The sequence below is a fragment of the Phocoena phocoena genome, chromosome X, assembly GCF_963924675.1.
Source record: "Phocoena phocoena chromosome X, mPhoPho1.1, whole genome shotgun sequence".
Classification (NCBI taxonomy): Eukaryota; Metazoa; Chordata; class Mammalia; order Artiodactyla; family Phocoenidae; genus Phocoena; species Phocoena phocoena.
In genome coordinates, this window is record NC_089240.1 from 16439751 (window position 1) to 16463638 (window position 23888).

At 44.3% G+C, this 23888-nt stretch overlaps 1 protein-coding gene and 1 pseudogene across 6 annotated transcripts in view; both read right to left on the reverse strand.

Annotated features, from left to right (window-relative positions):
- The window catches only part of SH3KBP1 (SH3 domain containing kinase binding protein 1), a 344495-nt gene that overhangs the window by 267164 nt on the left and 53443 nt on the right, over nucleotides 1-23888 (reverse strand). The window lies entirely within an intron of this gene.
- On the reverse strand, nucleotides 12440-13192 carry LOC136142613 (emerin pseudogene; annotated as a pseudogene).

Sequence of the window (23888 nt, forward strand, 5' to 3'; positions counted from 1 at the left end):
ACAAGATGGGAAAGGACGGATCTGGAAAGCTGGAAGGCACGATAGAGCTTGAGAAGCTTGGGCTATACCATCACCTGGTTTCACAGTCTCCTAGGCTGTGTTTTGTTTGTTTCCCCTTCACAAGGGAGAGAAGCAGCAGTGGGAGGTCACCATCAGAATTCACATCCCACAGTTTGTCAGGATCTTACTGATGAACGACAAAAGGGCCAAATCCCACTCCCTCCCTCCCACCCTCCCAGAAACTATTAGATTAAATGTAAAGGGAGTCAAAAGACTAGACACAGCCTGTTTTTTCAATAAAAGCAATACATTTTTCCATTTGTGCTGGCAGCATCAACACTTACATTACTGTGCATGTTTAAAGCTACCAGCCACATTCGACTCCTACATGGGCACAGCAGCAGGACCTGCAAAGTCTTTGAATATTAAAGAGCTCTACGTGGACCCAAAGCACGCCAAGGTGAATAATTCTTAGGACTCATGAGAACTATTAATTGCATCCATTCTTAAAAATCAATATACTTCAAGAAACTTTTTAAAAATTCATAAGCTTATTTCTCTTGTTCAAATAACATCATAAGGCATTCACAGGAAGTCGTGGTTCCAAGTGAATGTAGCTGCATATTAAAAAAAAAAATCTCTCAGTAGCCTAACACCCAGCTCAGCAAAGATTTCTAGCAGGTTCTTAGAACCTGACAGATTATGGTACCCAGCACCCCTCGTGCTAATTAAGCTCTGCATTGTTGTCGTTGTTGTTTTAAAATTTATTTATTTATTTTTGGCTGTGTTAGGTCTTCACTGCTGCGCGCGGGCTTCCTCTAGTTGTGGCGAGCGGAGGCTACTCTTCGTTGCGGTGCGTGGGCTTCTCATTGTGGTGGCTTCTCTTTGTTTCAGAGCACGGGCTTGAGGCACATGGGCTTCAGTAGTTGTAGCACGCGGGCTCAGTAGTTGTGGCTCACGGGCTCTAGAGCGCAGGCTCAGTAGTTGTGGCTCACGGGCTTAGTTGCTCCGCAGCTCATGGGATCTTCCCAGACCAGGGCTTGAACCTGTGTCCCCTGCATTGGCAGGCGGATTCTTAACCACTGCGCCACCAGGGAAGTCCAGTTGTTGTTGTTTTAATATAGCCAAGGCCACCCAGACAATCCTGTACCCCTGTACCATAGTACAATCAGGAGTGAGAGAGCATGGACTCAAATTAAACCACCAACAGGTTCAAATTCAGCTCTGGCATTGGGTATTTGTTCTCCCCTGGGCAAGTTACTTAACCTCTCTGGTCCATGGGAAATGCTGTATAAGAGCAGACCTACTAGAGAAGGGACTTGAGGATATGGGGAGGGGGAAGGGTAAGCCGGGACAAAGCGAGAGTGGCATGGACATATATACACTACTAAATGTAAAAATAGATAGCTAGTGGGAAGCAGCTGCATAGCACAGGGAGATCAGATCGGTGCTTTGTGACCATCTAGAGGGGTGGGATAGGGAGGGTGGGAGGGAGGGAGATGCAAGAGGGAAGAGATATGGGAACATATGTATATGTATAACTGTTTCACTTTGTTATAAAGCAGAAACTAACACACCATTGTAAAGCAATTATACTCTAATAAAGATGTTAAAAAAAAAAAGAAATGTTGTATAGGAGTTTGCTGTTTTTCCCTCCCAGTGTGTAGTACCATAAATGGTACAGATAAGAGAACTATGTACACAGGAGGTGCTCAATTATTACTACTGGTTAGAGAACACTCCACCCAGATTGCATTTCCTTCAACGAATGTTTCATTACCCAACACGAGCAACCTTCTGGTTGTATCAAGAAAGGTGCTTGCGGGAAAGTTCTTTTTTCTTTCGTCTAATGGCAAAAAAAAAAAAAAAAGAAAGGAAGAAATCAATGAATATGTAAAGTTCTCCCCCTCAAATCATGTACTTAATGTGGTTTATTTATATTATGACGTTTATTCTCAGTGGATAAGCATTATTATAGAAAAAATTATGAAAAGCATTTGAGCAGGTGAAAAATGCATTCTACAAAACAGCAGACTGGTACCAATGACATAACACTTATTGAGATCACAAATGCTGCTTTCCAGAACGTTCTGGGTAGGCAAATGCCAGACAATTGCCTTCACAATATTAATACTACATAGTAATATATGTAGTAGTAAGAGAGCAAAGGGAATTGGGATGTTGAAACTGTTTAAGCTACCCATTTTCATCTGTTTTTAAGCACTCATAACAAATGAACAAATGATAGATCATTCAGTGTATTAATTAAATCCACTTCCCTGGGCAGTTTCACTAGCCAACACTTTAACGTAAACTGAGTTACCCTAAGAATTAAACAATAATGTTCCTTTATTTTTCCCCCCACCAGAGGCTCATTTTCAGAATACCCATCCTTCCAGTTAGTTCTTACGAGGCAATCATGAGAAGTCGGGCTACTGGTGTTCAGATACCAAGGTTGACCTATAATACAGCTGCAATCTCCATCAAGTCAGGTAACTTCTGTGGGCTTCAGTTTTCTGTCTGTAATACAGGAATAATCACTACCTGGGGTGGGGTTGGGGTGAGGATTAGCTGAGTTAATGCACATTCCCTACAATTAGGAGAGGAGTAAGTAATACACCGTTACTGGATAAATAATAAGGCCTCTACTCACAACAGCAAATTCACATTCCTTTTCACTCTGTGCCAGGTCCTGAAGTGGTTATAAAAAAGGTAAAATAGGCTTTCCCCGTCCCTCAAAATGGGGGGGGGGGGCTAGGGGAGAGGAGTAATTACTATCTGTGTTCAAAAAAGAGAAGAAGAATGAGAGCAAGAGGGAACCCACCCACTACTTCCTCCCTGGGTTTAGCCTTGACAGTGACTCAGCTGCAAGGGTCGCTCTCATCAGCAATATCTCCCTAGCGCTGTGACCTTCTAAAGCTGAGGGGAGCCAAGCTTGTTCATGCTTCAGGGCCTTTGCACTGGCTGTTCTCGACTTAGATGGCCCGAGTAATGACAGGAACCTCCTCATCACTCAGGTGTGAGCTACAATGTCACCTCCCCCAAGAGGCCTTCTCTGATGACTCTGGCTGAAACAGCTCACACACTCCACCTCACTCTATCCTTTCCCCCTCCTGTATTTCTTTGTTGCATGTTTCATGGTTTACGGTTTGTTTGGTTTTTTTTTTTTTTTTTTGCTTGTCTGCAGTTAGGCTCTCTTTCCTTTGTTACAATGTACGCTCTCTAAGGGCACAGACCTTGTGAAGCACATTCCTAAAATGGCACCTGGCACACGAAGGGCATTCAGTGTACAGAGCTAGGTAATATATGTGTTTGATAGTTTCAACAGCTGTGTCATATCTGCGTCTGGTTCCGATGATTGCTTTGTCTCTTCAGACTGCATTTTCTTGCCTTCTGGCATGCCCTGTAATTTTTTGGTTGAAAGCCAGACATTTTGTATAGGGCAGTAACTACTGAGGTCAATGAGCCCTTAGTATGGGGATTTATGTTAATCTAGTCAACAGTTGGGCTATGTTGACGTGGGCTGTTCCTATGGACATCAGAAACTTCAAATTCCTCTAGTGATCTTCTTTTTTTTGGTCCCCCTCTTGGCTTTGGGGTTTCCCTTTGTACTGCTCCCCAGAGAGAGCCTGTCTCTAGCAGCTCTCCCTGCTGTGATCCATTGTTGTTACTCCTGAAGGCTTGTTAGCATGCTGGCGGGGAGAATGGGTTCTCGAATACCCTAAGCCTCAGTCTTTGGAGTGCACATGGGGCCTGTGTCTGGGAGGTGAGGGTTCCCCTTCACAACAGCTTCTGCCCCTCTTCGGGGGACAGAGTTCCGCCACCCCTTTTCCCCAGCTGCAGGGGGTGCCCTCCAGTGTTCTTAGTCCACAGCCTGATGCCCTTCTCCATGCAGATTAAGACTTTTTTTAGGTGAGGTGGGGGGCTGGGGCTGAGTGGAATTCCTTCCCCCAGCTGCAATGGCATTTCACCAGTGCCCTCAGACCATGTCCTTCCCCCTGCAAAATAAGCCTTTTGTTCCTTAAGGGACAAGGGTCTGAGTGGATTTCTCAGTGGCTCCTGAGCCAGTACCCCCAGCCCACACCGTGAGTTTTCTCTGGATTTTCTTCAGTCTCCCCTGTGAGAGCCAGGTGGGACTCCTGGAGGGAAAGCCTGCAAAAGGGTGGGACCCCCTTCTACCCCAGTGCTGCCTCCAGGAGCTTCGCACTCAGGTTAGCCCACACTCAGCCTCCGGCAATGTGTCAAAACTTCAGCTTCATCTTTCTACCTACTGCTATGGTGTCTGGTGGCTTCTGTCTCTAGTAAACAAAAGTCTTGTGTCTCAGAAAGTGCCCCCCTCTCTCTCCAGATTTTGAAATGGCCGTCTGCTCTGCGAACTCAGTTCTCTATTAATTTCTAGTCTGTCCAGATTTTTTCTTATAAGCATGGGAGGGACGTTTTTGCAGCTGTCTACATATCTGAGCTGAAACCAGAAGTCTCTTTACTGGTTTTTAAAGAATCAAAAGTAAGTATGACAAAATGGTAACATTTGATAAAACTAGGTGGTGGGTAGGTAGATGTTGTTTATATTCTCGTGCCCTTCTATTATTTTAATAGTTCAGGGACATTTCAAGATCAAGGTATGGGTGGCCACGGTGGAAAACAGCACTATTGTATAAATAGACTGAGATATGTATACAACATTTGGTTCTTGTTCAACAATATATAGAAATCACCTGGATTTTAAAAAACAACCATCATTTTTGGCAACACTTCAGAAACTGTCATGAAAATATATAAATCACCCCAATACCATTAAAATTTAGTGTTACAGAACTAAAAGAAGAAACTAAAATAGAAAAATTAATGTCCTGAAAGAGAACAATTTGTGCATGTTTATAAATCAAAGTATATGACAATATTATATGTTAATTGGTTCACTGTCCTTTAAACTGATAGCCAACCATTATTATTCATATTCATGGGAATTCGAAGTTACTAATGCATGTGCCTGTGGAGCATAGGTCATTCCACAAGTGCTGGATCCCAGGCTGCAGTATATCAGGCAACACGTGGGAAGCTAACATCGCAAATCTCGGACTGCCACACCTCCCCTTACCTGCATTCCTAATTTAATATAACCGTTAATCGCATATGAATGAAAGCAGCAATGGCTTGGTAAGATCCATCTCATGCAAAGAACTTTCCCTTTTACTTAAATAATTCACTACCTTAGATAATAGCAAGTAAATTATACGCTATGAAAAAGAATGAACCATTAATGACCCCAAAACTTCAGATTAATCTTAAGGATTGTACATTAAATTCAATTAAACTAGATGAATATTTAACACACTTCTTCTCTATACTTACGACCATTCTAGCCACTCTGGGGAAAAAGCAGGTAGACATGAATAACCTACCAATCTCTGCCATCACAACAGACCCCACGGTGGGTTACAGGGCTGAGAAGAGCCTGCGTGACCACGCAGTCTGGGAATGGCAAATGCCTGGCACAGGCCAAGAAGGGCCCTACGGTACGTTGCATTAGCAAAGAGGTTGACTTTTAATTAATTTTATGCTTTAGTATTCACTTGTACATGCCAATTAAAGGAAAAAAGGAAACACCATTTTAAGTAAGGTGGATGCATTTGGCTTTTATTGTAATGAATGAAGACAGGCCTAAGTTTGGCTGTAATGAGCCTTAAATGGGATGACTCCACCAATGATGAATCTATAGCTTTAATTACCATGTGTGGCTCTGTTAGATGTACCCCAGGTAGAACTGGAATCAGGGTGACCAGTTAGACAGCTAAATAACACACTTTCCCCTGCCTGAGAACCATCGCTTGTCAACTGTGCTATGTCGTTACCAGAGCTGTTTACACATCAGCTACATCCCTGCATTGCAATAGGCTCGAAATTAAATTGCACCTCCAGCTCGAGGGCTGGGGATGACGTTAGGCTGACAGTTGGCAGCACCCCAGACTGATGGTCACCTTAAAATACCTGTTAATGGGGCTTCCCTGGTGGCACAGTGGTTAAGAATCTGCCTGCCAACGCAGGGGACACGGGTTTGAGCCCTGCACTGGGAAGATCCCACAGGCCCCGGAGCAACTAAGCTTGTGCGCCACAACTACTGAGCCTGTGCTCTAGAGCCCGCTAGCCACAACTACTGAGCCCGAGGGCCACAACTACTGAAGCCTGCGCACCTAGAGCCCGTGCTCCACAACAAGAGAAGCCCCCACTCGCTGCAACTAGAGAAAAGCCCGCACGCAGCAACAAAGACCCAACGCGGCCAAAAATAAAGATAAAATTAAAAAAAAAATACCTGTTAATGGAACCCATTAAAATTCAAGCTTTAATAAAGGGATGAGTTAAATTGAATTAAAAATATCAGAGGTCGGGGCTTCCCTGGTGGCGCAGAGGTTGAGAGTCCGCCTGCCGATGCAGGGGACACGGGTTCGTGCCCCTGTCCGGGAAGATCCCACATGCCGCGGAGCGGCTGGGCCCGTGAGCCACGGCTGCTGAGCCTGCGCATCCGGAGCCTGTGCTCCGCAACGGGAGAGGCCACAACAGTGAGAGGCCCACGTACAGCAAAAAAAAAAAAAAAAAATATATATATATACACACATATATATATATATACATATACACACACACACACACACACACACACACACACATATATATATATATATATATATCTCAGAGGTAAGAGAAAGGTATATGGATTTTTAACCACCACTGACAGGAGAAGCTCACACTATAATTGCACGGATTATATGTACCAAAGAGATCATCTGTCATGTGACATTTTGGACCAAATAACAGAGTGTTCCCTGAAAAAAATATCAATAAGCACAAAGAAGCAATTTCTCAACAGCTGAAACCACACAAACCTGACATGCTCCAGTTTCAAATGTGTTTCAAAATTCATATTATGTGCCACCATATGTCATAATTATTCATTTAACACAGAATAGCCGAAGCTACTTTCATATGGCAGATGTACTTTTTTTGTAGTCAGGTTGGCAATTATTCCAGTTTCAAGATTTGGAGAGAAGAAAGTTGTGCACACACTCACGATTTTGCCACTGAGAGGAATAGTTAAAGACCGAATACAAGCCAAGCTGTGAGCAGTTACAGAACGACAGCAATAAACCTGATTCCTTTTCTTTTTTTTTTTTTTTGGTGGTACGCGGGCCTCTCACTGTTGTGGCCTCTCCCGTTGCGGACCACAGGCTCTGGACGCGACGGCTCAGTGGCCATGGCTCACGGGCCCAGCCGCTCCACGGCATGTGGGATCTTCCTGGACCGGGGCACGAACCCATGTCCCCTGCATCGGCAGGCGGACTCTCAACCATTGCGCCACCAGGGAAGCCCAACCTGATTCCTTTTCTATTTGTGCCCATGAAGGCCTCAATAGTACAGTGTGACTACAGGTCTAGCAGTTATAACTTGATAATGATTATGGTGTTAAACACTCATCGTGAATCTTTTGCCCATAATCTGCCAACCTATTGATTTGGATGCCGTTTCTTTACTATGAATCGTATGTGGTGAGAAAACAAATCCTGAGTAACCTAAGCCTTCAGCAGCTCGCATCACGTTGCAGACAATGAGATGCTGTCTAAACACGCACAGCCTTGCTAAGAACATATTCACGTTTTAACACATCAATGCCAATTATAGTCATGACTAAAATGCACATCTATGGTAAATCTTTTAAATACAATTTGAATTTATTTTTTTCTTCCATGATGTGCAAAAACCGGTCCTTTTTCATTGTAACCTGGCCCCCCACTGTACTGAAACTAGTTATCTCAGATCTTGACCATGGCCTTGTTTTACAGCCAGGAAAATTACAGCCCTGAGAGCTTCAGCACGGCTACCAATGAGCTGCCCTGCCTCCTTCGAAGAAAGGCTGGGTGTAAGAGGAGACAGCGGTCACAGTGTCCCCACACCACCTGGGAACGGAGCGGCGTCCCAGGTCTCTCGGGGGGAGCGAGGCCCACGGCTCCTCGCTCTAGGCCTCCATCTGGGACCACCTGCCTCAAGAAAGCCGGGGCAGGATGTGGTTTGGCTCGGACAACCTCCGGGCTCACAAACGCAGGCCAGCCCGCTTTGTTTTCCACCCGGACACCCAGACACAGGATATCATCTCTTTGTCGGTTTTCTTGAGACAAACGTGGTGGTCCCAGAGGGAGGATGACAACAAATGAAACACTCCTTCCTTCATGATGAGCAAAACAGGCAGCGAAGGGCAGAAAGGGGCCAACGTCATGCACTTCATTCCACATGGAGCTAAATACATCTGTGTGTGGCTTTCGTGTTAACGTATGCGGTGACCACATATTAAAGAGACATTCACATTTCCACCTTTACTCTCCCTGAAGCTCCCTCGAGAACTTCTTGTCTCATGTTCCTCAGTGGCAGAAAGATGATGAAATTTACCCCTGAGCCTGGGGGCAGAGGGAAACAGTTATTTCAAATCCCCTTGGGAGTTAAGAAACTAAAGTGAAATGAAACATCTCCTGGGCAGCCCTTGAGGTGTGCTGCCCACATGCCCCTTCAGGACAGACCTCCTGTCTTCAGCATCTGCCCCAGATCCTAGGTTGCTTTCAAGCTGAGGTCGTGCTCCCCTCGGCAGCCCCTGCCAATCACTGCCCTGGGGGGCAGGCAGGAGTGTCAGCGCCTGGCCACTTCTGCCTGTTTCTGCCCATTTCTGGTCCTCCGTTGGGCAGCACTGGCTCAGAAGCTCCCTGCCAGGCTGACCGGGACAAAGGGCATCGCAGACTGTGGCCCTCCCTGCACAGCTCCCCCACCCTTCCATCTTCCAGGGCTGCTACTTCCCCCACCACAAAGAAAACCTGCACCCCTACCTCCAGCTCAGCACCGCTGCCCACAGCATCCAACTGACAAACACCATCTCTGTATTTTTCCAGTCTCTCAGAGTGGTTGAATACTTCTATTAATAGCTAATATTTGTTAACTGATTAATAAGTATCAAACACTCCTGTGAGTTGCCCTACACATGTGATCTCATGCATCCTTCCAAGGACACTAACAAAGAGGTATACCGTTGTGGCCTTCCCATTTTTCACAGGAGGAAATAAATGGATACCTGGGCATAGGGATTAAATAGGTTCCCCAAGGTCTTGGGGCTAATAAATGCAGACTCCGGCTTCTAGATCACTGGGCACAAACTGCTCCAGGTCAAAGCCCGCTGAGTTCTGGGCACAGACCACAGTAAGGACGTGCTGAATGTGGCTGACCTCACCAGGCTCACAGATCACAGCAGAAGAGGCTGAATAAAATGACTTAGTAGAAAGACAAGGGCACCACAACAGGCTCTCTTCCAGCACACAATGTATTGTGGGGAAGGGGAAAGATCAGCTTTTCAGTATTACCCATGCTACAGACGTTTTTACATATATAAAGAAACCTTAAATGGAAATATGATTTTTAAAAGGTCATCATCGGGACTTCCCTGGTGGCGCAGTGGTTAAGAATCCGCCTGCCAATGCGGGGGACACGGGTTCGAGCCCTGATCCAGGAAGATCCCACATGCCGCGGAGCAACCAAGTCTGTGTGCTACAACTACTGAGCCTGTGCTCTAGAGCCTGCGAGCCACAACTACTGAGCCCGCGTGCCAGAACTACTGAAGCCCGTGCGCCTAGAGCCCGTGCTCTGCAACAAGAGAAGCCACCGCAATGAGAGGCCCACGCACCACTACAAAGAGTAGCCCCCGATCGCTGAAACTAGAGAAAGCCCGCGCACAGCAAAAGAGACCCAATGCAGCCAAAATAAATAAATAAATAAATAATTTTTTTAAAAAGGTCGTCATCAAATAAAAGTCGAATGGATGAGTTGAAAATCTAAAACGGAGAAGTTTAGTTATCATGCAACTTGTTCACATATGAAAACTTTTATTCTAAAAATTACCATTTTTATTTTAAACGACTACCATTGATTCCATTTCATGTTCTTCAATAAACTTCGGAAGATGGTATACATTCCTTAAGGGCTCCTTAAATAAAGATTTTATACAATGCATCAAATTTACTTTGTGCTATAAACTTGGAATGTTCTGCTCCCTGTTTTTGGAGACGCCAACTTTTTTTTCACCTCGAAATTTATCAGCCTGAAGAATTCGTACATTTGGCGGGCATGTGAACCTAACTTTTTTTTCAATTCTAACTCTTACAATATGGTTTAAGAGCTCCAGTACTACCGATCACATTTTTTAAAACCTTAGAGACATTCTGTACTTAAATGCATGAACATAATAGGAGAGTGTTATATTTTGCGGTTAAGCATAGTAGCAATTTTCATTTATATGCCCAAACCTGGACTCATTCTGGAAGGGTGGGGGGGAAAGCCCCTACCCTGAGCTCCCCTTATGCCAGGTGCTCATCATTATTAATAACAATATTCATAATGTGTAGCTGGACTTAACATACATTATTATTTATTCATCCTTGTGTTCCCAGAGCTCCCCAGTACCTGGCACGTGAGAAAATAACTGCAGCCCTTACAAAAACTCTACCAGGATCTGAGTACTGTCTCCTTTCACAGATGACGAAGCTGCTTCAGGAACTGCCCTGGCCGTCTAGTGGTTAAGACTCCTTGCTGCCACTGCAGGGGGCGTGGGTTCGATCCCTGGTTGGGAAACTAAGATCCTGCATGCCGCACAGCGCGGCCAAAAGAAAAATTATTTAAAAGAAGAAGCAGCTGCGTCGGAGGCAGAGGAACCATCCGAGGCTGCTCCACTGCTCGCCATGGGCAGCGATCTGGGCCCAGCCACGTCCCCCCACCCAGAACCACCCCCCCCTGCCGTTCATGCCCCACGCTGGGAGCCACCTGCGGAGAGGGCCCGGGCCCAAGTGACCACTCTCTCCCCCTGACCTGAAGCACCTTCTCCTCCTACCTTCCAGAACATTCACTTGCCTGGCTCTTCTCCTCCCCTTCTGACCACTCCCTGTCAGTCTCAATGCTGGTTTCACTTTCAACACTGGAGGACCCAAGACTCCTCTCGCCTCTGACCACACTCTCGCCCCTGGTGATCTTGTCCAGTCTGGGCTTTGAAGGACCCCCAAATTCCTATCTCTAGCCTGGCCCTGCCCCTTGAAATCCAGACTCACCTCCTCAAACTGCTTGCCAGGGCTCAGTACAAAAACCTTAGGGTCACCCTTCTCTCCTCTCTCCCTCTCTCATAATACACATCCAGCCTTCTCAGCAAATCCTGAGGGCTCTAACTTCAGAAATATCCAGAATCTGACCACTTCTCCTCTGGTCTCCCCTGGATTCCTGCATTGGCCTCCAAACTGCCCTCCCTGATTCCACCCTTGCCCCTTGCAGTCTGTTCTCAACACTGCAGCCAGAAGGAACCAGTGAGAGCATCCCCGGCCAAATCACTCCACTGCTGCCGTGAAAACTTCCCATCTCACTCAGAGTCCCAGGGCTTACAGTGGCCCCGTGACCTCTAAGCCCATCCCCTGCTGCTCTCCCCTGGTTGTCTCCTCTCCAGCACAGTGGTCTCTGTTGTTTCTCCAAGGCACCAGGGACTTTCCCTCCTCAGGGCCTTTGCATGTGCTATTTATTGCCTCTGCCTGAAAGGCTCTCCCACAGATCCCCACAGGGCTCCCCTCCTCACTTCCTCAACTCCTGACATAAAGGTTACCTTTTCAGTGAGGCCTTTGCTGGCCTCCCTATCACAAACTGCAATCCCATTCCCAACATTCATATTCCCCCTCCCCTGCTTTTTTCCCCTCCAAATACTATATAACTTATTCATTATATGTAAGTCACACAAGAGCAAGGATTTTTGTCTGATTTGTTCAGTGTCTTCCCTGGTGCCTATAACACAGAAAACACACGATAAACATTTGATAAATGAATGAAAGAAACTCAGAAAGCTTAAGTAACTTGCCCAAGGTGGGAGAGCTCAGCTCTGACCCCAAAACCAGTGCTCTGAGTCACCATCTGTGATAAAATAAAGATGCTTTCTTTTTTTTTTTTTTAAGTAAATGGTCTTTTTATTGTCCAGGTAAACAAAGTCAGGGTGGCCTTTGGTTAATCCCCCCCAATGAGGTGAATGAATAGGAGGCATGCAATGATGACACCCATGTTCTCCTCTCCAGGAGAAGGCTCTTGCCCTCCTAGGCCCTAAGGGTCAGAGGCAAGTAGGGCCAGGAGGCTCCAGAGGAACACCTGTCCAGGCCCACCATGCTGCAGAGGCCCAGGCCTGCTGCCTCCCTGACAGGACGAGGCAGGGGAACGCAGTGTTTGCTACACTGCCCCTGCCCCAGTACCCCCAAGCTAATAACACGCAGAAAAGCCCCAACCCCCCTCCCCCAGAAAACACTGCTAAGGCAGTCTGCTAGACTTCCCAAAGTAGCTGGCCCCAAGCCACAAAGCCAGAGCATTAGGGCTCCGCCCGGAAGGGGTCGCTATCCTAGGCCAGCAAGCAGCGGTAAAGGAAGTACAGGATGGCAAAAAATATCAGAAACTGAAGCATCTGGTCCCAGAGTGGGTCCTGGTGATCCTCGTCCAGAGCAGCCTCAGGGGCCAGCTCTTCTGGCCGGATGGCACGGCGGTCGAGCCACGAAGGAGGAGACGAAGGCGAGGACACGGCAGAGGTGGAGGAGTAGGTGGGGTAACAGGACAGGCCCAGGGAGCTTCTGGAGACGTTGGAAACAGGGCGGTAGTGTGCGATGCTCTGGTAGGCACTGTCCCGGCCATACACGGGGCGTTCCCTATCGTTGCCCTCCTCTTCAGAAGAGAAAAGATCGTCATCGTGAAGCTGGTGGTGAAAGGTGTCAGCAGCACGGAGTGAAGCCGAGGGCTGGCGGAAGCCCTCGGATGTGCCTGCAGACTCAGGCTCCCCGTAAGTCCTGGTGGTCAAGTAATTCTCCTCACAGTAGTCAGGATTATAGCTCTTGCTCTGGTAAAGTAAGGCGTCCTCTTTCTTGGGCAGATCGTACACATCCGAGTCCACGGACGCTGAATCTAAGTCCGAGGACCGACGGGACGAAGAGGATGCATACGAGCTCGGGGGCGAGAGCCTCCGCCTCTGGGTCTCATACTCGAAGATTTTCTTTGTATAGGGCTTGTGGCTGGAAGCCACGACGGGCCCGTGCGGCGGAATGTTATATTGGCGCAGCAAGGCAGCCAGCTCGGTGTCCGACAGGGCCGCGTAGTCGTCCATGGCGGGCAGCGGGCGGCAGAGGCCTGGGGTGGCCCGGGCCTGGTGTTACGGGCGGAGCTACGACTGCCTCAGAGCGCGACAGGAGCAGCGCGAGCGCCTCGGCAGCGGCTACGCCCGCGTCACGCCTGCGTCACAATCGCGTCCAACCGCGGCCCCTGTGGGCCGCGCGCGCTGTCAATAAAGATGCTTTATCACTGCACACTCAGATACCTACAGACCTGGTAAAAATTCAAACCAAGTTACATAGCGAGGGGTCCATTAACCCAGCTCATTTGCTGCTTTCATTAACCTGATATTCTCTTGGAAGACTAGGGGGATTTAAAAAACAACAATTTAGAAAAAGTAACATACACCTGGGAGCTACCCCAATCACAAGAAGCTGAAGGATGAATGCACCTCAATCCCTGAGGAGAAGTAAACAAATCAGATCAAAATACATACTTTTCCATTTTAAATAAACTTTAAAAAATCTGAGAAATAAAGAAACCAAAACCCCTACTATTAACATTTTAGCATTTTTCCCCCTATACACACTGTTTGGTAGTTTGTGTAACATGCTACATATACAATTATGTACCCTGCATTTTCACTCACAGCATACGTATTTTCTATATTACTGCGTACATCCTTATAGCCCCCAAATTTAAGGCTATGTGGTATCTTGTCAGCAGGCAATGAACTCTAAGCTGGTAAAAAAAACAAAGAACATAAGCATCAATTCAACATGGAAGCCTGAGGCCGCTGCTCAACCTGCCATCTTCAAATCGACTGCTAGCTCCACCACTGAACTTGACCCAGCTGCATTTTCCAGGGGCCAGGAGGATCAGTTCCTTTGGCAATCCTCGGGCCATATCGCTTCTGGAAGTCACAACTTAAGACCACGGGTTATTTAAGTGGCCACTGCCAGTACCGTGCAAAGAAAGAGTAAGGGCTAAGTTTCCAACGGTGCCAATAACCACAAGTGTGGGGAAACAAGCAACAAAGATAGTCACCCATTCAACAAATATGGAAAAGCACTGCTGTGTGCCAGGCACCGAGGACACAATGCTGCACAGAGGCCATAGGGAAGAGGGACATCGTCAAATAGCCACAAAAACAGATTTTAAATCCCAAGAGTGACAAGTGCTACTGAGGAGAGAAATATCGCACCACAAAGACTCACAGAAAACGGGTGTTTATAAGAGTCAGGAGGTTGAGGATGGTTTCCCAGGCAGAGAAGGCATTAATGGGGTGCAGGGAGGGGAGGTGGGAGACAAGGCCAGAAAGAAAGGTGGGGGTCGGCAGCCCATGGACTGACCACGTTCAAGAGTTTAGTCTCCAGCTTAAACCAAGGGAAAGGCCAAGGAAGGATCTTTAAAGTATGTGCAGTGCCTGGGAAAGGAATGTGATCAGATTTGTATTTCAGGATCATCACTGGAGCCTCAACGTGAGGCAAAAGCAGGACGGCCGTCAGAGCAGTCCCAGGAGGAGTCTGCCCCAGGAGACGTGCCAGGCGGTGTCCTACACCCAGGCCCTTTCATCAACACTGTCTCCGAGGCCCTCCACCTCCTCTCGCCTGCACCCACTTCTTTCCTCCTCCACTCTTCTCTCCTCCCGTTCTGCTTCTCTCATTGGCTCTGCCGCTCTCCAGGCCAACCACAGACAGGTCAAACGGTGACACCTCCCTGTACCTGCACAGTGGGCGGGGCTCCCCTAAATCCCAGCCATGCCCAACACAACACAATGACAGAATCTGACCACGGGAGAGATGACTGGAACACCCAGGACAGGCTGGGGAACTATGGCGTAAGGAAAAGAGGATGGGAAAGTGGTTGGTTGTTTGCTTTTATTTAAAGGTTTTTTTTTTAATGTGGACCGTTTTTAAAGTCTTTATTGAATTTGTTACAATATTGCTTCCATTTATGTCTTTTGGTTTTTTGGCCGCGAGGCATATGGGATCTTAGCTCCCCAACCAGGGATGGAACCCTCACCCCCTGCATAGGAAGGCGAAGTCTTAACCACTGGACCACCAGGGAAGTCCCTGTTTGTTTGTTTTTAATTTAATGGAAAACAAGAACAAGAGTGAGGAATCCTAAAACATACCACTGCTGGGACTCACGAGCAGAGCTACAGGTGGGTCTGGGGTACAGCCCGGATGTCGGGATTTTATAAAGCTCCTCAGTGGATGCTTAGGTACAACCAAAGGTGAAACCCAGTGGCATTATTTTTTTAACTTTTTATTTTGAAATAATTATTTGCTCACAGGAACTTACACAAATAGTGCACAGAGTCCCACGAACCCTTCACCCAGATTCCTCCAGTGATGGTATCTTATATGACTAGAGTACAATAGCAAAAGGAAGAAACTGACATGGGTATAATACTGATAACTACACTATGCCTCTTACTCAGCTCTCATCAGTTTTTGCATGCCCTGATTTGTGTGTGTGTGTGTAACTCTATGCAATTTGATCCAGCGTATAGATTTGCGTAACCACCATCACAATCAAGATACAGAACTGTTCCATCTCCACAAAGTAACTCCCTCGTGCTACCCTTTTATAGTTCCACCAGTCCTCTCCCCGCCCTGTCACTGTCCCACAGCAACCAGTAATCTGTTCTCCAACTCTGTAATTTTGTCATTTGGAAAATGTAATATAAATGGAGTCATATAGTATATAACATTTGAGATTGGCTTTATTCCCAAAGCACAATGCCCTTGTGATTCATCCAAGGTGCTGCCTGTATTCATTCCTCTTTATTGCTGAGCAGTATTCCATTGAATGGATGGACTGGAGTGTGTTTTTTGTTTTTAACATCTTTATTGGAGTATAATTGCTTTACAATGTTGTGTTAGTTTCTGCTGTGTAACAATGGAGTGTCACCCACTGAAGGACATCCAAGTTGCTTCCAATTCGGGGCTATTATAAATAAAGCTGCCACGAACATTCCGGTACGGGTTTTTGTGCAGACATAAATTTTTATTTCTCTGGGATGCATGTCCAAGAATACAACTGCTGGGTCACGTGGCAAGTGCAAAGTTAGTTTTATAAGAAGCTGCTAGACTATCTTCCAGACTGGGTGAACCCTTTTACATTCCCACCAGCAGCGTCTGAGAGAACCAGTTTCTCTATACCCTTGCCAGCATTTGGCATTACTACTATTTTTTTGTTTCAGCCATTCTAGTGCTCATTCTAATAGATGTTAGAATACATAGTACTATCTCATTGTGATTTTAATTTTCATTTCTCTAATGGCTAATGATGTTGAACATCTTTCCACGTGCTTATTTGCCGTCTGTATATCCTCTTCAGTGAAATGGCTGTTCACATCTTTTAACCATTTTTAATCGGATTTTTTGATTGCTTACTATTGCATTTTGAGAGTCCTTGATTCATTCTGAATACAAGTCCTTTGTCAGACATGTGGTTAGCAAATATTTTCTCTGAGTCTGTAACCTGTCTTCTCATCCTCTTCACAGGGTTTTTCACAGAAGTTTTTAATTTCTTCTGACAGAAGAAATCTGACTGACTTTTTTTTTTCTTTAATGTTCTTCTGGTGTGATGGAGTCTAAGGACTCTTCACCTAGGCCTAGGTCCTAAAGATTTTCTCTTGTGTTTAATTCTCAAACTTTTATAGTTTTATGTTTTACAATTAAATCTATGATCCATTTTGAGATAATTTTTATAAGGTATAAGGTTTAGGTAGAGGTTCATTTTTGCCTCTGGCTGTTCAACTGACCCGGTACCATTAGATGAAAAGACTCTTTGTTTTATTGGATTGCTCTTGTACCTTTGTCAAAGATCAGCTGGACCTATTTGTGTGGGTCTATTTCTGGGTTCTCTCTTCTGTTCCATTGACCTCGGTGTCTATCCCTCCACCAATACCACACTGTCTTAATTACTTTAGCTATTAAAGTAAGTCATAAAATCGAATAGACGCCTTCTACTTTGTTCTTCTTTTTCAAACTTGTTTTACCTATTCTAATTCCTTTGATTTTCCATATAAATTGGAAAATAAGCTAGTCTACAAAAAAACACTTTACTGGGACTTTGACAGGAACTACAGTAAACCTATAGATTTGGGGAGAACGAACATCTTTACCTTGTTGACTTTTCCAATTCACGAACATGGTATCTGCCTATCCATTTATCTCGATCGCCTGTGAATACCTTCATCAACATTCTGTAGCTTCAGCACACACATCATGTCCATGTTTTGTTAGATTTATACCTAAGTATTTCAATTGTTTTAGGATTGATTATAAATGGTATTGTGCTTTTAATTTGTGTTTCCATGTGTTCATTTCTAGGACAGAGAAATAATTTTTGTGTGTGGACCTTGTATCCTGTGATCTTGCTGAATTTACTTATTAGTTCCAGGAGTTATTCTGTAGATTTTTGGGAGTTCCTACACAGAGAATCATGTCATCTGCAAACAGGGACAGTTTTATTCTTCCTTTCCAATTCGTATGCCTTATATTTCTTTTCTCAGCATTGTGCTGACTAGGACCTCCAGTACTGTGCTGAATAAGACTAGTGAGAACAGACATCCTTGCCTTGTTCCTGTTCCTGGGGCGGGGGAAGCATTCAGTCTTTCACCACTTTTAGCATGATGTTAACTGTAGATGCTCTTTATCGAGCTGGGGAAATTCCCCTATATTCCTACTTTGCTGAGAGTTTTTATCATGAATCGGTGTTGAATTTTGTCAAATGATTTTTTTGCATCAATTGATAGGATTATGTGATTATTTTTTCCTCCTGTAGTCTGGTGATATGGTGGATTACATTCATTGATTTTCAAACAATGAAGCAGCCTTCCATACCTAGAATAAACCTCACTTGGTCACAGTACATAATTCTTTTTATATGTTGCTGGATTTGTCTTCCTAGTACTTTGCTGAGGATTTTTGTGTCTATGCTCTTGAGGGATATTGGTTTGTTGGGTTTTTGTACTGTCTGTCTGGTTTTGGTATCAAGTTGTAATGGCCTCATAAAATGAACAAGAAGGCATTCTCTCCTCTTGTATTTTCTGGAAGAGATTATGTAGAATTGGTGCCTGTTCTTTAAATGTTTAGTGGAAATCTCCGAAGAAAGCTTCTAGTCTTGGAGATTTCTTTTTTGGAAGCTTTTAAATTATGAATTCAATTTCTTTAACAGTTATAGGACTACTGAGATTACCTATTTCATCTTGGATGAGTTTTGGTAGTTTGTGATATTCAAGAAATTGGTCCATTTCATCTAAATTGTCAAATGTATGTGTATAGAATTCTTTGTGGTATTCTCTCACTGTCTTTTTAATAGCTGCAGGATCTGTAGTGATAGCCCCTGTTTTATTCTTAATATTGCAATTTATATCTTCTTTTTTATCTTTTTCAGTCATCTTAAAGATTTAACCATTTTACTGATCTTTTTAAAGAACCAGCTTTTTCACTGATTTTCTCTGTTGATTTTCTGCGTTCAGCTTCAACGATTCCTGCTCTTATCTTCATTATTTCCTTTCTTCTGCTTGCTTTGGTGGGGGCAGGGGATCTTTTCTCTTTCTAGCTTCTTGAGGTAGGAACTTAGATTATTGATTTCAGATCTTTCCTCCATGCTGACTTAAATATTTAGTGCTATAAAATTTCCTCTCAGCACTACTTTAGCTGTGTCCCATAAACTTTAATATGCTGTGTTTTCATTTTCATTCACCTTGACGTATTTTTAAAAATTTGCTTTGAGACTTCCCCTTTGACTTATGAATTATTCAGAAGTGTGTTATTTGATTTCCAAGTGTTTGGAGATCTTCCTGTTATCTTTCTGTTGTCGGCTTCTAGTTTGATTACATTATGGTCAGAGAACATACGCTGTATTATTTCCACTCCTTTAAATAAATTGAGGTCAGTTTTATGACCCAGGGTACGGTCTAACTTGGTAAATGTTTCATGAGTACTTGAAAAAGATGTGTTTTAGGCTCTTTTTTGAGTGGAGTGTTCTATAAATATTAATTAGAACTGCTTGGTTGATAATGCTGTTCAGTTCTTCTATATCCTTGCTGATACCTTATTTAGTAGTTCTTTCAAAAGCTGAGAGAGAGATGCTGAAGTTCCCAACTATTATTATTGTGGATGTGTCTTTCAGGTCTATCCGTTTTTGCTTCATGTACTTTGCAGCTCTGTTGTTTGGTTCATACATATTTAGGATTGTTGTGTTTTCTCAGTGTAATGACATTTTCATCATTGTGTAATGTCCCTCTTTGTCTCAGGTAATTTTCTTTGCTCTCTAGTCTACTTTATTTGATATTATATATAGCCATTCCTGCTTTTTTTAAAATTAATTTTTACGTGGTATACCTTTTTCCACCCTTTTACTTTTAATGCACCTATAGCAATATATTTAAAGTGAGTTTCTTGTAAACAGCACATGGTTAAGTCACATTTTTTATCCATTCTGTTATCTCTATCAATTGGTATATTTAGACCATTTACACTTCAAGTAATTATTGATGTTAGGGCTTAGGTGTGCCATTGTATTATTTGTTTTCTCTTTATTTCCTGTTTATCATTCCTCTTTCCCCTTTTTCTTGCCTTCCTGTGAGTTACTTGTACACTTATCTATAGATGTTTTGAGTATATCTCATTGTATAGTTTTTTATTGGTTTTTAGTTTTTTAGCGGTTTGGGTTTTTTTTTCAGTTATTACAATATACATATGGAACTTACCAGAGACTACTGGTATCAATGCTTTCCCATTTCAAGTGAAGTGTAGAAACCTTACTTCCATTTGGGTCTTCGCTGCTGCATGCAGGCTTTCTCTAGCTGTGGCAAGCGGGGGCTACTCTTTGTTGCGGTGCATGGGCTTCTCACCGCGGTGGCTTCTCTTGTTGCGGAGCACAGGCTCTAGGCACGTGGGCTTCAGTAGTTGCAGCAGGCAGGCTCAGTAGTTGTGGTACACGGGCTTAGTTGCTCCGCAGCATGTGGGATCTTCCCAGACCAGGGCTTGAACCCGTGTCCCCTGCATTGGCAGGTGGATTCTTAACCACTGTGTGACCAGGGAAGTCCCTCTCTCCCCACTTTTTAATATTCTTTTAAAAAAATATTTATTTATTTGGCTGCGCCGGGTCTTAATTATTTATTTGGCTGCGCCAGGCCTTAGCTGCGGCAGGCTCCCAGTTGAGCCATCTAGTTCCCTGACCAGGGATCGAACGCGGGCCCTCTGCATTGGGAGCGCAGAGTCTTAACCCCTGGACCACCAGGGAAGTCCCCTCTCCCCACTTTTTAAACATAATTTTCTCATATAGTATCTCTACATATATTGACATCACACCAGATATTATAACTTATGCTTCAACCATTAAACATAATTTTAAAAGCTAATGAGGATAAAAACGGCCTATTAAATGTACTTCTATTTTTACCCGTCCACTGTTTTTGTTTTGTTTTGTTTTGTTTTCTTTCTGGAGTTCCAGGCCTCCTCCTGTTATCATTTACTTTTCTGTTTAGAGAACTTTCTTTAGCCATTATTTAAGGGTGGGTCTGCTGTTGACAAATTTTCTTTGTTTTCCTTCGTCTGAGAATGTTTTTATTTTCTCTTTATTCCTGAAGGATATTTTCACCAGATGTAGAACTCAGAGTGGAACGTTCTTTTTGTTCAGCACTTGAAAATGCTGTGCACTTCCTTCTAGACTCCATGATTTCATATTAGAAATCCACTGTCATTCAAATCATTCTGCTGCTATGGGTAAAACATTGTTTCTCACTCTCTGTTTTTTCTTTGTCTAAAGACAGAGAAGTTTTGAGAAGTTTGATTATTATGTGTCTTGGCATAGATTTCTTTGGGTTTAGCCTGTTTGGGTTTTGCTCAGCTTCTTGATTCTGATGGTTTATCCCTTTTGCCCAATTTGGAGAGTTTTCACCCATAATTTCTTCGAATACTTTTTATTTCTATAGTCTTCTCTTCTCCGTCTGGGACTCCAGTGACACAAATGTTAGAGCTAATGTTATCGTACCAAAGGTCTCTGAGGCTCTGTTCGTTGTTATTTTTCCGACTAGTTTCCGTCTGTTGTCTGGACAACAGACAGACAGGGTGAATTTTATTGATCTGTCTTCAACTTCATTGATTCTTTCCTGTCATCTCTATTATTAAGCTCATCCAGTGAACTTAATATGGTGATTTATTTTTCAGTTCTATAATTTCCATTTTTTTAATACCTCTAATTTTTGCTGAGATTTTCTAATTATTTGTTTGTTTCAATAGTGTTTGTAATTGCTCATTAAAGCATTTTTCTGATGGCTGCTTTTGTCAGACAGTTCCAACATCTGAGTCTTCCCAGTGTTGGTATCTGTTGATTGCCTTCTCATTTAAGTTCCAATTTTCCTGGTTCTTGGTATGACAGGTGATTTTTTTTTTTTTTTTTTACTGTATCCTGGGCATTTGAGCTATTATGTTATAAGACTCTGGATCCTATTTAAATTTAGCAGGCACTGACCCTATTTAGATTAAGCATATAGATCCTGGGCTACTTTTGTGGGCTGCGATGCCATGACAGTTTAGTTTCTAGAGCCCTTGCAAGGCTATTCTGGTCTTCTTCATTTGTGTTACCTAGAGGTCACTCTGAAAACCTGGGTGGCGTTTCACACTGTAGTTTATTTTCTCAAACTTTTTGGCACATTAATTCTGGTCAGATTCATGCATGTGTTGGTCAGGATTTTGCTCAAGATTTCCTACATGGGTTTAATGAATCCCTTTCTCCAGCTCCCTCCTCCGCAACATCTTCCCCGCTATCTAGTGGAGAGGGTGAGGGGGGCCACTTACTACTGCTGAGCCCAGGGCGGAGGGTGAGAGTCCAGACTTCCCATTTGGTCTCCACTGACAATATGCCAGTAAGGAAGGAGCAAACTGCCCCAGATACAGTTTGCTATCTGTATTTTAAGCCACACACAACCAGGCTGGACTCTTATCTAGAGGCTTGGGAGGACAATCCACTTCCAAGCTCACTCAGGTTGTTGGCAGAACCCAATTTTTGAAGCAGGAGGTCTGAGGTCTCCATTTCCTTGCTGGCTGCTAGCCAAGGTTTGCTCTCTGCTCCAATAAAGTTGCCTGTATGCCTTCTCACATGACCACTCCATCTTCAAAGCCACAAGTCCTCCTCACACTTTCAATCTCTCTGACTTCCTCTTCTGCCACGAGGCAGAGAAATTTCTCTTCTTTTAATGGCTCACGTGCTATGATTAAGCCCACCTGGATATCTCTCTTTTGTAAAGTCAACTGCACCATGTAACATAACACAATTACTGGAATGATAGCTCATCACATTCACAGGTTCTGGGGATTCAAGGAGTGGAATCTTGGGGACCATTGCTAGAAATTCTGCCCACCTCACTACCACTGGGTAGAAGGCAGCGTTTAGTCCAGTGTTTAGTAATCCAGAGAATCTGCAATCAGCATGTATCAATTCTAATGGACTCACATAGAGCATTGTTTACATATTGGTATGTTGTTTTTGTATTTGTGGTACACATTTGTTTTTACAATTTCTAGCATGATTATGTTTCCTTATATATTCGTAAACATACTTTAGAAATAACATAATATTTCCAAGTGTAGAACTACAGGTCACAGGCTACCAAGCCATGTGCTTGAGAAAAGATATTAAAGAGGATGACACTGCCCATCAGTCCCATTGTACAAAAGGAGTGCCCAAGCTTCATCAAGCAGCAAGCCACATGAATTTTAAAAAATATTCCAAGGCCCCTACACCAACTCCTGCCCCTACTCCAAACTTCTGACGATGCAGTGTGCCTGGAGCAGGGCCAGACTGGAGACTCACTGGTTTAGGGTCCCCTGTGGGACAGCCACACTATACAAGTTTAAGTGTCCAGTAATGATCACAGCAACATCTTACATGGTTTAGATTTTGACCTGTTAGAAAGCTGGGGGTCGAAACACATGATTCCAAAGTCCCTTTCTAAGCTCAGATTCGATAATCCGGTCATTAAGAAAATAAAACTCCATTATGCATAATCAGCAAGATCAACTCGCTCAGGGGACCGCTCTCCCTGAGTCACAAGACACCCCTCCACACACACACACACACACACACACACACACTTCCTGCATTGCAAGTGACAAAGCCTGAGGAATCAGCCAACTGGTGTGGCTTTTATTGGCAACACACTTGTCTTTAATTACTCCGGACCCTTCCTGGAGTACCATTTTTTTTTTTTTTCGGTACGCAGGCCTCTCACTGCTGTGGCCTCTCCCGTTGCGGAGCACAGGCTCTGGACGCGCAGGCTCAGCGGCCATGGCTCACGGGCCTAGCCGCTCCGCGGCATGTGGGATCTTCCCGGACCGGGGCACGAACCCGTGTCCACTGCATCAGCAGGCGGACTCTCAACCACTGCGCCACCAGGGAAGCCCGAGTACCACTTTTTATAACAGCATCTAACAGGCTCCAGTTGTTAGTTTTAAGATTTTGTTCCCTAAAAGAAAACTATATATTGAAAGTTTAAAGAATAATTCGAGTTGGAATTGGTTGTTTGCAAGGGCCCCATGGATTGGGGAACGACTAGATAGTCACACAACTGGATTATTTACCACTCTTAGAAAAGACAACCAAGATCCTTCTGAAAAGCATATCCTAAACACTGCAAAATAACAAACCTCCTTACAAATGAGTAAAATGAAATATTTTCCCGAACTGACTTGCTTTCAGAATTCATAGGAAAAACAGCACCAGCC